At 43.0% G+C, this 8,912-nt stretch overlaps 2 pseudogenes; one reads left to right on the top strand and one right to left on the bottom strand.

Annotated features, from left to right (window-relative positions):
- Positions 1-5,564: 5,564 nt before the first annotated feature.
- On the bottom strand, positions 5,565-5,683 carry LOC135052298 (5S ribosomal RNA; annotated as a pseudogene).
- A 2,247-nt stretch (positions 5,684-7,930) lies between these two features.
- On the top strand, positions 7,931-8,049 carry LOC135052297 (5S ribosomal RNA; annotated as a pseudogene).
- The last annotated feature ends 863 nt before the right edge of the window (positions 8,050-8,912 follow it).

Here is an 8,912-nt window from a genome sequence, read left to right as displayed (position 1 = left end):
CTGCGCCAAGTAAATTTGCTATGCAGTTAGGAATTTTACTCACGGTTTTTTCCTCGTTCTGGTGATCGTAATGTGATTGACAGGAAGTGGGTGTTTCTGGGCGGAAACTGGCCGTTTTATGGGTGTGTGTGAAAAAACGCCACCGTTTCTGGGAAAAACGCGGGAGTGGCTGGAGAAACAGAGGAGTGTCTGGTCGAACGCTGGGTGTGTTTGTGACGTCAAACCAGGAACGACAAGCACTGAACTGATCGCAGATGCCGAGTAAGTCTCGAGTTACTCAGAAACTGCACAGAGATGTCTTATCGCAATATTGCGAATCTTTCGTTCGCAATTTTAAGAAGCTAAGATTCACTCCCAGTAGGCGGCGGCTTAGCGTGTGCAAAGCTGCTAAAAGCAGCTTGCGAGCGAACAACTCGGAATGACCCCCATGGTTTTGCCCAATTGCTAACAAAAATCCTGCTGCGATCAACTTGGAATTACCCCCAATATGTAGTAGCTGTGATGTGTGGGGTTTGGTATGTTTTGCTAACTTTCATAATTCTGTCATTCATCATATCAACATGATAATGTTGACATGCGGCATGTCGGTATGTTTAACATGCTGACATTGATCACATTAACATTCAGCACTTCAACAATGTCAGCATCATAAATTAACTGTCAACATTTTGGTGTCAAAATTTCTGACAGTCGACATTATGGAAGGAATCCACTTCTCGCGCCGGTGAGTTACCACGGCAACAGATGCACTTTACGGCAGCTTGAGATAAATTTAATTAACATACTACACTATTAGCACCTTCTTTTCTTGGTTTGTTATTTGTCCTTTAGGTCAGTGCTGGTTGGGATCTTACAAGAATAGCTGCTTTTTTTGCTATTCAAGTGTTTCTAACTACAGAATTTATAGGTGTGTCATTATAATTAAATGAACTGAAGGCTTGTGTAATATATATTTATTGTGGCGGTATCAGCATAGAGGGCGATAGTGAGGTATGAATTATGTGTGAGCTGTATATTTAAAGTTTGCTAAAGCCCACTTGGATGACCTAGAAGACTACAGCAATGTGTAAGCTTAAATGAAAAACATATGGATGGTATTTCAACTTAAGAAACTTATCCAGACCATTAGACACCTGGGGCCGACGCTGGGATCCCGGCAGCATACCGACGCCGGGATCCCGGCGGGGAGGGGCGAGTGCAGCAAGCCCCTTGCGGGCTTGGTGGCGACCTATGGGTGTCGTGGACACCCACGAGTGGAAATAGTCCTTGTCATGAGTGGAAATAGTCGCTGGTCAAATGAATACCACCCCATTTGTGTACTGGAGCTCAACAGAAGATAAGGTCTTACAGCAAGATAACGCACAAGTCAGTGTACAAAAAAATGGATGAACCAGAAGAAATCTGGCAAGACCTATGTGAGAATGAAAACAATAGAAGTTAAACCAGTTTTGTAAAAAGGAATGGCCTAACATTCTTCCAAGCCAATGTGCGGAACTGGACAATAATTACAGTAAATGTCTGCTGCACACCAGTGTCGGACTGGGGCACGAAGGACCCACTGGAGAATGCAGTTATAGGTGTCTATGTTTGGGAGTGTGGCCAGTCTTCAGAGGGGGCGTGGCCAACTGCCACAAAGGTTTAGCTGATCATTAGAGAGTAAATAGTATAGTAAAGTATAGTAAATACTGCTAGTGCATGCATAATAATGTACCAGATTAATAATGGCAATGCACTGTAGAAAATACACTATAGTCCTGTGCAGTATAAGGTAACATATGTATAATGTATAATACAAGTGCACAGTCTGGAACCTGATCCCTAGAAGAGTAGGTGGGCCCCTAGGCAGTGGGGCCTACCGGTGGTTTCCCCTGTACCCCTGTGGGCCAGTCAAACCCTGCTGCACACACAGACAGGACGACTTATGATTTTCCCATCAAATAAAATTCATGTAGGATTATATTTAGAGATGTGCGGCGGGCACTTTTCATGTTTTGGTTTTGGATCTGGATCCCTGCTCGTGTTTTGGATCTGGATTGGTTTTGTCAAAACCACCCTTTCAGGTTTTGGTTTTGGATCTGGATGATTTTTTAATAAACCACAAAAACAGCTAAAAACCACAGAATTTGAAGGTAATTTTGATCCTACGGTATTATTAACCTCAATAACATTAATTTCCACTCATTTCCAGTCTATTCTGAACACCTCACACCTCACAATATTGTTTTTAGGCCAAAAGGTTGCACTGAGGTAGCTGGATGACTTTTTGCTAAGCGACATAAGTGGGCGGCACAAACACCTGGCCCATCTAGGAGTGGCACTGCAGTAGCAGACAGGAGGGCAGTTTTAAAAACTAGGCCCCAAACAGCACATGATGCAAAGAAAAAAAAGAGGTGCACCGAGGTTGCTGGATGACTAAGCTAAGCGACACAAGTGTGCGGAACAAACACTTGGTCCATCTAAGAGTGGCACTGCAGTGTCAGACAGGATGGCAGTTTTAAAAACTAGGCGCCAAACAGCACATGATGCAAAGAAAAAAAGAGGTGCACCGAGGTTGCTGGATGACTAAGCTTAGCAACACAAGTGTGCGGAACAAACACTTGGTCCATCTAAGAGTGGCACTGCAGTGTCAGACAGGATGGCAGTTTTAAAAACTAGGCGCCAAACAGCACATGATGCAAAGAAAAAAAGAGGTGCACCGAGGTTGCTGGATGACTAAGCTAAGCAACACAAGTGTGTGGCACAAACACTTGGTCCATCTAAGAGTGGCACTGCAGTGTCAGACAGGATGGCTGTTTTAAAAACTAGGTGCCAAACAGCACATGATGCAAAGAAAAAAAAGAGGTGCACCGAGGTTGCTGGATGACTAAGCTAAGAAACACAAGTGTGCGGCACAAACACTTGGTCCATCTAAGAGTGGCACTGCAGTGTCAGACAGGATGGCAGTTTTAAAAACTAGGCGCCAAACAGTACATGATGCAAAGAAAAAAAGAGGTGCACCGAGGTTGCTGGATGACTAAGCTAAGCAACACAAGTGTGCGGCACAAACACTTGGTCCATCTAAGAGTGGCACTGCAGTGTCAGACAGGATGGCAGTTTTAAAAACTAGGCGCCAAACAGCACATGATACAAAGAAAAAAAGAGGTGCACCGAGGTTGCTGGATGACTAAGCTAAGCAACACAAGTGTGCGGCACAAACACTTGGTCCATCTAAGAGTGGCACTGCAGTGTCAGACAGGATGGCAGTTTTAAAAACGAGCCCCAAACAGCACATGATGCAAAGAAAAAAAGAGGTGCACCGAGGTTGCTGGATGACTAAGCTAAGCGACACAAGTGTGCGGCACAAACACTTGGTCCATCTAAGAGTGGCACTGCAGTGTCAGACAAGATGGCAGTTTAAAAAACTAGGCCCCAAACAGCACATGATGCAACGAAAAAAAGAGGTGCACCGAGGTTGCTGGATGACTAAGCTAAGCGACACAAGTGTGTGGCACAAACACTTTGTCCATCTAAGACTGGCACTGCAATGTCAGACAGGATGGCAGTTTTAAAAACTAGGCCCCAAACAGCACATTATGCAAAGAAAAAAAGAGGTGCACCGAGGTAGCTGGATGACTAAGCTAAGCAACACAAGTGTGTGGCACAAACACCTGGCTCATCTAGGAGTGGCACGCAGTAGCTGAATGTCGAAAGTGGCCCTCAATTTTTCGGACCACCGACAGCATCTCCTGGACGCCCCTGTCATTTTAAAAAAAATACTGCAATACCAAATTAATTGTATGTGCAAAACATGGGACGTGCTGGAATTTGCCCAGATGTAATGCACGCACAATATTGGTGGTGTTGTCCAATATCACAAATCCCCAGGAGAGTCTAAGTGGGGTAAGCCATTGTGCAATGATGTCCCTCAGTTTCCGTAAGAGGTTGTCAGCAGTAGGGCCGTCTTAACAGCAGTGTAGGCCCCTGGGCACAGTAATGCACTGGGCCCCCTACCCATCCTTCAGCGGTAGGGGTGGGGGGTGCTATAATAATAATAATAATAATAATTTTATTTATATAGCGCTCTTTCTCCAACAGGACTCAAGGCGCTTTACAGACATCAAAAACAATGCACATGATACAGAGGATTTGAGTAATACAACAATAGACAAGCAACAAAGACATAAAAGAAAACCTTAAGCCCACAGAAAGCATAACGCAGGATTGGTGCAGGCATTTTGGGTAATAACTTCCAAGGGTTGTGTATTCCACCCTTATAGGTACCAAGTGCAGCAGCCATCTTGGGCGCTAAGCGTAGGATTACCCAGGGTGGAATAGTCTACCCCTAGAAGAGATGACACAAAATGGGGGTGATTTCAGAGTCCTACAGTTTAGAGTAGGGTTCCAACAAAACCACAAGGTCCATGTATTTTTCATCCCATCCACAAGTGTACCATATGGGGCCGCCATGTTAGGCGCACTTTGAAGGTTACACTGTGGGAGGTGAGCCATACAAGGGCCAAGTTCATATATGGGAAAACTGATGCTTATGTAGTAGTATGATGTACCCTGCATGTAGGGCACAATGGAAAGGTGTGCAATCAGTGGAGGTAAACATTACAGGAAAAACACGTGGTGGGTTGGAAGCGAGCAACTATCAGTGCAGCTTTGATGTCCCGTGGGCGGTAGGGGGTGTTCTATCTTCTGCTCAGCATGTAGGACTCGGAACAGTAATTTCTGCTAATTACACCTTTACTGCACAGATGGGGCTAAACTGTAGAAGGGGGCATTGGGCTGAATGAAGAAGCAACGGTACATGACTTCCAGGGTGGTAGGGGGTGTTTAATATGTAGGGGAGGGGTGGATAGTCGAGTGGGCTTAATATATATCATTTTCCAGTGGGAGGGCAGCTTGCTTGACTGCAGATATGAGGGAGCAAAAGTTTTTGATCCTGCACAAACCTGTTCCAAAATTACAAAATAAATTATCTGAAAACCAGAAATGGACAATAGTATTAGGAAATTCCTGTCTATCCGTCTGGCGGTGCGCCCGGAGTCATAAGAAGCAAGCAATAGTATATGTACAAGGAGAAAAAGTATGACTCTTGTTTGGGCGCACTCTTATTAGTTTCCTTAAATGGTCAATAAATGGTAAATCTATAACTTTAATGATGTTGTCTTAAGCTAGTACCCTTCTCCCCACATAAATATTCAAAGCGAGATAGACTCGACATAAACAACCATAATTGTAAGGTGCGGAAAATATATCTGAAAGAAAGTCTCTCTTTATTTAAATATATGTATGAAATGTTCAGATCTCAATTATGCCTGGATAAATGCATATAGGAAAAGTAGCTACATCTCAAGCTGCCTCCGTCTGCCAAAGATCTGTACAAACTTAGTTTGTATTAATGCGGCCCTAAGTGGGGTTAAATACGTGAGTGGGAGAACCCACACACTTTTTAACAATTCTAGTAGTTTGCCACTGTCATTGGTGAGTAAATAATCACATTAGAGATTAAAGAAGTAGTTGGATTGAGTATAAGTGGTGATACTGCTGTTGGCGTTTTTGCTACAGGGAAGAGAACCTTCCTACTTCACCAGGTATTCCCTAGCAGTCGCCTGTCTAGGTACTGACCTAGCCCACCTCCGTTTAGCTTCCAAGATCGGACGAGATTGGGCGTGAACGTAGGGGTATGGTCGTAGGGAGAACTTACCCTATATCGCCAATGAGAGTGCACCGAAACGGAAGGATTGATTCCTTCTGTGGAGAAGGAGTGAAGGAGAGTGGATGGATGATTGATCAGACTGTATTTCAGGATAGGGTATACAACGATGGGTAGATAGGTGTGAATCTGCTGTCCACGTTAGACTGGAGAGACGTGTCCCTGGGGGAACACGTTCTCCAGAATCATGGATGAGAGTTCACAGAAGGAAGAAAAGTAGGAATCTAGTGAGAGAATATAGGAAGTACTGTGAGCACTGTTTTTTAGATGATGCTCTAAGTCACCTGTATTGTTTCAATATAGTAAATTTTGGTGACGGTAAAGATATCATGCAGGTATCACAGCGAAGGAGAAACAGATAAAGATTGTAATCATATGGCCTTGTGCTGACCAATAAATTCTGTAATTTGTGCCAAACCGCTAAATACCGGGTTATGTGTTTTTACCACATAACATTAAAGAATCTGAAAAAGCTGGTATGATAGCCTGAAAAGAATCGAAATGGTTATTTATGGCAGTGGCAAAAATAAATTCCTGTTAGAGGCGGTTATTGCTTGTATTTGCAAAAGAAAATAAGAGAGACTGATAAATTATCACCAATCAAACAACCCCCTTGGTGACACGTCCTCAAGTAAACAGACACATGAGTTATGCCTTTAAAACGCTGCCTAAGGCCAGCTAATTCCGAAATCACACCAAATCATTCCCTGCAATCATGAATATATGCAGAGACTTTGTTCATTGCTGTACATAAACATAAGAATTGAGCGAGGAAAAAAGGAGCAGGATCACCAGTTGTCCAATGCTATACCAGTGTTATGCCACCTGGTTACATCACAACTTGCTTACATGGGGGAGTACATGTGTATGCAACTCAGTCAGACTAGAAAGTATTGAACTAGGGCAAAAGTGCTTGGTCAGATAAAGGGGCAGAGGATATAACTCTGTAAAGCCGATATGTCCTGTGGCTATAAAATTACCCACAGGAGGTATGCCCGCTGAAAAAACGGAGAGCAAACTTATTATGTAAAAAAGGCAAAGTGCCCACACTGAGCAGAATGAAAGTGAACAAGCCCGTGATCGGGTGAAACGCGTTTTTCTAGTGGGCACCTCTCCTGCTTGACATCTGAATGGGTGATATTTATTACCTTAATTATCCTACTGTGGGCACTTTGCCTTTTTTACATAATAAGTTTGCTCTCCGTTTTTTCAGCGGGCATACCTCCTGTGGGTAATTTTATAGCCACAGGACATATCGGCTTTACAGAGTTATATCCTCTGCCCCTTTATCTGACCAAGCACTTTTGCCCTAGTTCAATACTTTCTAGTCTGACTGAGTTGCATACACATGTACTCCCCCATGTAAGCAAGTTGTGATGTAACCAGGTGGCATAACACTGGTATAGCATTGGACAACTGGTGATCCTGCTCCTTTTTTCCTCGCTCAATTCTTATGTTTATGTACAGCAATGAACAAAGTCTCTGCATATATTCATGATTGCAGGGAATGATTTGGTGTGATTTCGGAATTAGCTGGCCTTAGGCAGCGTTTTAAAGGCATAACTCATGTGTCTGTTTACTTGAGGACGTGTCACCAAGGGGGTTGTTTGATTGGTGATAATTTATCAGTCTCTCTTATTTTCTTTTGCAAATACAAGCAATAACCGCCTCTAACAGGAATTTATTTTTGCCACTGCCATAAATAACCATTTCGATTCTTTTCAGGCTATCATACCAGCTTTTTCAGATTCTTTAATGTTATGTGGTAAAAACACATAACCCGGTATTTAGCGGTTTGGCACAAATTACAGAATTTATTGGTCAGCACAAGGCCATATGATTACAGTCTTTATCTGTTTCTCCTTCGCTGTGATACCTGCATGATATCTTTACCGTCACCAAAATTTACTATATTGAAACAATACAGGTGACTTAGAGCATCATCTAAAAAACAGTGCTCACAGTACTTCCTATATTCTCTCACTAGATTCCTACTTTTCTTCCTTCTGTGAACTCTCATCCATGATTCTGGAGAACGTGTTCCCCCAGGGACACGTCTCTCCAGTCTAACGTGGACAGCAGATTCACACCTATCTACCCATCGTTGTATACCCTATCCTGAAATACAGTCTGATCAATCATCCATCCACTCTCCTTCACTCCTTCTCCACAGAAGGAATCAATCCTTCCGTTTCGGTGCACTCTCATTGGCGATATAGGGTAAGTTCTCCCTACGACCATACCCCTACGTTCACGCCCAATCTCGTCCGATCTTGGAAGCTAAACGGAGGTGGGCTAGGTCAGTACCTAGACAGGCGACTGCTAGGGAATACCTGGTGAAGTAGGAAGGTTCTCTTCCCTGTAGCAAAAACGCCAACAGCAGTATCACCACTTATACTCAATCCAACTACTTCTTTAATCTCTAATGTGATTATTTACTCACCAATGACAGTGGCAAACTACTAGAATTGTTAAAAAGTGTGTGGGTTCTCCCACTCACGTATTTAACCCCACTTAGGGCCGCATTAATACAAACTAAGTTTGTACAGATCTTTGGCAGACGGAGGCAGCTTGAGATGTAGCTACTTTTCCTATATGCATTTATCCAGGCATAATTGAGATCTGAACATTTCATACATATATTTAAATAAAGAGAGACTTTCTTTCAGATATATTTTCCGCACCTTACAATTATGGTTGTTTATGTCGAGTCTATCTCGCTTTGAATATTTATGTGGGGAGAAGGGTACTAGCTTAAGACAACATCATTAAAGTTATAGATTTACCATTTATTGACCATTTAAGGAAACTAATAAGAGTGCGCCCAAACAAGAGTCATACTTTTTCTCCTTGTACATATACTATTGACTGCAGATATCTCAAGTTCCTGAAAATATATTTCTTAGCTTTAAAAGGGATAAAAAAACTAGAGAGTTCCACCTTTCAGAAGGTTCTGGGGACTTGGGGCTCAGAGTTTAGGAGCCAAAGCAATTCACCAACGAAAATCTAAAACTGCATGTTAGGTATGTGGAGCTGGAGCAGGGATCAGCTGCTTGAAGGCTGATATATCTGGTTCTGGGCATAGTAGAGACAATCTGCCAGTGTCCACCAAAAGGAGAGAGTCGCAGCTTTTGGCTTATACCCTCAGACATACTTTAAGTCAGACAGAACCCGAGATATCAAGCTGGGAAGAGCAATTAACAGGCTTGGA

The sequence above is a fragment of the Pseudophryne corroboree genome, chromosome 2 (genome assembly GCF_028390025.1).
Source record: "Pseudophryne corroboree isolate aPseCor3 chromosome 2, aPseCor3.hap2, whole genome shotgun sequence".
In the NCBI taxonomy this organism is placed as follows: domain Eukaryota; kingdom Metazoa; phylum Chordata; class Amphibia; order Anura; family Myobatrachidae; genus Pseudophryne; species Pseudophryne corroboree.
The sequence above is the reverse complement of the archived record's forward strand: the minus strand, read 5'-3'. Positions and strand labels throughout refer to the sequence as shown.